We start from the raw sequence: 5,458 nt of genomic DNA, 5'->3' as shown, positions 1-5,458 counted from the left end.
AGATTGATCTTTCACTTCTTCGTTGATCACTTTAGATTTCCTTTTAGAGTTTCTTGCCTCACCTTGTGAACTAGATTCACCTTCAACAGATTCATGGAAACCAAGACCAGTCTTTATAGCAGGGGACCTTTGACTACTAAGAATATCATCCAATACTTTAGAGCTATCTTGAAATCGTAAAAGCTTATCCTTTTCTTCTAGTTTACCTTTCAAGATATTTACCTCAACCTGAAGCTGTTCTTCCTTTTCAAGAGATTTCTCTCTCAAAACTTCTTCAGCGTTCCTTCCTTCTTCCATTTGTTCCCTTAGTTTGAGAATCTCTTTTTCTTGTTCTTCATACAGATCCTGCTGCATTTGACGAACTCGGAAGGCACATTCCAGTTGAGATTTTAAGCTGGTGACTTCGTTTTCTTGTTTTGCAATAGATTGGAGTAGATCTGTATTCTGCTTCTTTGATTCTTCAAGATCTCCTTTTAGTGAGAGGATTGTAGCTTCAAGATTTTCATAGTAGCTGGATCTATCTTTGAGTTTCTTGATGGTTGTGCTTCTTTCGTTGACTTCTTTTCTTAATGATGTCACTTCATGCTGCAATTTTTGACATTGGTCTTCCTTGTCCTTGAGTAGCTTTCTTACCTTGTTTCCTTCTTCTAGTTGTGCCCTTAGTTTGGTAGCTTCTTCTTTGAAATCACATTCCTTTTTGTTCAATAGATCTTGTTGATCTCTAATTTTGTCTGTCAGCCTTTTAAATTCTGCCTCTATTTGATATCTTTCTTGTTCACCCATAAGAGCAATTTCAGTAGTTTCGCTATCACTTTCATCTCTTTCACAAGGAAATATAGCTGGAACATCAGAGGATAACACATTCATACCTGATAATGACTCTGAATCTGATTCTGAATCTGAAGAGCTTCTTATGCCTAATCCCCAATCGATTCTTCCACTGTCATAGTTCTTCTGAGATGACTTCTTTTTCTTATTAGCTTTCTCTTAAGCTTCTTTCCCATTGTTCCACGGATCTCCTTCAAGCGATCAAGCTTCTATCAAAGGACCTGCTCTGATACCAATTGTTGGAAATAATACTGAGAGGGGGGGTGAATCAGTATTATCATATTAATAAAACTTTTTCATTTCCATAATCAGATTCATATATGCTACTTCCACAACTTCTTATGATTAAGTTAATCGATCTTCAATGAGTGCATTAGAACATTATCAACCATATTATCAGTTAACAGATGCAGTAACATAAAGTAGATCATCACACATAAGGCAGACATAGATGAACACAATGATGTAAGGTGGAAACCAATGCGGGAGAAAACCACCTGCTGCAAGTCATCTCAATCTTCTTCTTAATAAGAAAATTCTTTTACAATATTTGTACTGGTGCAGCCTTATACCAGTACGGGAGCTACAACCCCCTTTGCTCTTGTACTAGCCGATCCATTTACTAGTACGCAGGCTACTACCTGCTACAATACTCCAAAGATTTCCTTTAGCTCTTGTACTAGCTTAGATACTAGTACGTAGGCGCCGGCCTACAATCTTCTCTCCTTCATGTACCACATTTCATCAATTTTCATACTGGATACACTGAAGCACAACCCATAAACTGAAAGGCCACATTTCATCCAATTTTCATACTGGATCCAACAACAACATTGAAGCTCAAACAACCTTCTGAAACACCCAATCAACTGTAGTAACTAGATCAACAATAATAGGACCAAACCCAGAATGCAACAATGATAAACAAAGATTTTAAGAGAAGGAAGCACCTACTCAACTGCTAGCCTGAGTCCGGACTCACCCTGCTCAACTGCTAGCCTGAGTCCCGGACTCACCCTGCTCAACTGCTGGCCTGAGTCCCTGGACGCACCCTGTTCAACTGCTAGCCCGCGTCCCGGACGCACTCTGCTCAACTGCTAGCCTGCGTCCCTCGCTCTGAGTCTTTTGAACTGCTGCGTCTCGGCGCACCTGAACCCTTCTGCGCCTGCGTCCGGCGCACCTGAACGGTTCGCTCCTGCGTCCCGGACGCACCTGAACCCTTACTGCACCTGCGTCTCTTTAGATATGAAAGATATAAAGACCTCAAGACTAACCCAAACAGTCAGATCTACAGATCTGATCGTGCGCCATAGCGATCATAGTCCATTAGAAGATTCGCCTTCATAGATCTGGACTAGATCTCACCAAAAGATATTCAACAAAGATGGTGATTAATCCAAATGAACTCCTTTGCTTTATATAGGCAAGCTCCCCCCAAAACATGGAACAATACCACGAGCCGACACCATAGAAACACAAAACCGTCGGCTAGATACCACACAAGAAACCCCCTCGTGCTTTTCTCTGTGTGCACTGGGTGGACGCACCCCTGAACGGCTGGCCTGCGTCTCTGGACGCGGGTTCTGCATGGATTACCTGCGGGGACACACTTTCTGTAAGGTGTACCTGCGTCCTTCATAATTTCAACAATATTTGAACCTCTGCTAACAAAGAGCTTGCCATTTGATTCTTTGAGCTATCCTGTAATATGTCACATCTGATATCTCTTCTGTAGATTCATCTGAATGTATATAAGTGAGATGATCTTCTATGAGAGTGTTCCCATCAAGTACAACATATGCATCATAATGCCAACACTACATATAACCCTTGTTCATTTTCTCAAAGCAGGAGAACGTGGACTCGACTAGCGGGAATCAAGAGGCCTAATTGTAGGCAAAACCATGAGTGCACCTCAGATCAGAGTTGTGCCTAGGCAGGGACAAATTTTGAGAAATATTCCTAGGGAATCTTGGGAGAATCTTTTTGTAGGGAATATTTAGGGAATCTAAATATTCATCAAAGCTCCATTAGTCACTTTCTTAGAACATGATCAAATTTATAGTCGTTATTCATGATTTCACACCAAGAATTGAATGGTGATGACTATTTCTACAGTTGAGCTTTGCATTTTAAGACCATGCTGAAAAATGGAGGTATATAGATCATTTATGTAATTGATTATAATTTGATTTATATTGCCATTTAATGAAAGAGGCCCACCCACATTGAGCAGGTCTTAGATACATAACCCACACTGGGTGAACTCCATTATCAAATTTTATTATGCTTGGATCTCATGGTTTCTTTTTCTTTCCACTTCTTTCATGTGTTTATGCTCTTTGGTTATATGCTCTTTTATATGCAACTTTGTATGCATCCTTGAAGTAAAAGATTCATATCACCTCTAACAACATTACTGAAGAAAGATGCATTTTCTTCGACTCTAGAAGAAACTAAGGCATTTGAACATCGTAAAGAAGCAACATGCCATGCCCTAGTCTTACCTATGCCAGACTTCACGAACACATTTATTATGGAATGTGATGCCTAAGGAAATGGAATTGGTGTTGTTTTAATGCAAGAATAAAGAAAAAATTATTTTGAAATTCGTCCAATCAATGGAAAGTATTTATAGAAACTTATTTATGAGAAGGAAATGTCAACAATACTACATGCACTAAAGAAATGGTGACCTTACCTAATGGGAAGACACTTAAAGGTAAAAAAAGATCATGATAGCCTTAAATACTTTTTGGAACAAATATTATCTTTAGAAGAGTAGAAAAACAGGGTCACAAAGATATTGTGTTATGACTTTGAAATCATCTTAAAAAAGGGAAGAAAAATTTTGTTGGAGATGTAATCTCAAGAATGGATGAGAATGTGGAAGAATTTCTTCATTCCATTTATATTATCCAACCTGAATGGATAGCCAAAGCATGGGATGAATGGAAGAATGACGAAGAGGTGTGGACACTCATTCAAAAGTTGCAGCAAGATCCTAGTACATATGATACATTTAACTGGAAAAATGATTCATTATGGTACAAAGATCACTTATATCTTTATAAGAATTCCCAACTCAAGAAAAATATTATCTTGGAGTTGCACACCTCCCCCTTAGGAGGGCACTCAAGATTTTTAAAATCTTACCACGAGGTCGAGAAGGATTTTTTTTGGGATGCACTTAAATATGATATTCATAAGTTTGTGGCAAAATGTTTGGTTTTCCAACAAAATAAAGTTGACACAATTAATACCCATGTTTTTTACAACCTCTAGCCATTCCAAGTTAGTGTTGGGAGGAGCTCTCAATGCAATTTATCACAAGTTTACCCAAGTCTAAAGTAAGGAGTGTCATCATGGTGGTATTTGATAAACTTATAAAGTATGCATATTTTTTTTCATTATCTCATCCTTTTAAATCTAGTACAATTGCTACTGCATTTATGGAAATAGTTCAAAAACTACATGGAAGCCCAAAGATTATTGTAAGTGATAGAGATCCCATTTTCACTGGAAATTTTTGGATGAAATTATTTTCTTCTCTTGGTACTCAATTACCTCATAGCTCATCTTATCATCCTTAATCTTATAGGAAAAATGTGATAGTTAATAAATTTTTGGAAGGATATATTTACTTGTTTTTATCTAATAAACAAACAAAATGGGTTACGTGGTTACCTCTAATTGAATCGAGGTATAAAACATCCTTCCATACTGCAATAAAAATGACCCATTTATGGCATTTTATGGATATCACCCACCATCCATCACATTATCCTTAAGAGAAAATTCTAAGTTTAAAGTAGTGGAATATCACATCGAGCATCAAAAACAAGTTTTCCAACCCTTAAAGGATATTCTCACTTTGGCCCAGAATTGAATGAAGCAACAAGAAACATTACAATGAAATAAGTTATGATATAGGCAACTGGGTTTTTTATGGCTACAACCATACAAAAAAATGTCCCTCAACAAAGGTAAGAAGGATAATCAATTATCACTAAAATATTATGGTTCTTATAAGGTGTTGCAAAATATTTGTACTATGGCATACAAATTGGAGCTCCCTACATCTTCCCGAGTACACCTAGTTTTCCATGTTTAATGATTAATGAAGATTATGTGACAAGCTCCTAGTTCAAACAATGTTTCCAGAAGTTGACGAAAAAAGAAAATAAGTTTTGAGCCTGAGTAGTAATAGAAATAAGAACCTGACAGCTACAGAATTGATTAATTTCATAGCGTCTCATTAAGTGGAATAATTTACCCTCCGAATATTCCACATGGGAGGATGAGAATCTTACGAAAAAATATCCAGAACTACTCAAGCATTGAGGACAACACTTTTTCAAAGGAGAGGGGCATGTTATGTCCCTATAATGGTAGTGTATTCCCCTTATTGTTAGTGTTAGTGGGGCCCCTATTGTTATTGTTCTTCCCTTACATTATTATTATTGTGTAGGCTTTGAATATATTGTGACCCCTTAGACTCATATATATAAATGAGGTATTATGATTTGTATCATCCAATAATTGTTCTTTTATGTAATGTAAAGGAGGTTTCCCCCTCGAAGAGGCTAATTTTTAAGTCGTTGATCTATGTTTTCTTCTATTTTGTGAG

This window comes from Pinus tabuliformis, chromosome 4_1 (genome assembly GCF_031772625.1).
Source record: "Pinus tabuliformis cultivar Carrire ecotype Pingquan chromosome 4_1, CPIR1, whole genome shotgun sequence".
Lineage (NCBI taxonomy): Eukaryota > Viridiplantae > Streptophyta > Pinopsida > Pinales > Pinaceae > Pinus > Pinus tabuliformis.
The sequence above is the reverse complement of the archived record's forward strand: the minus strand, read 5'-3'. Positions refer to the sequence as shown.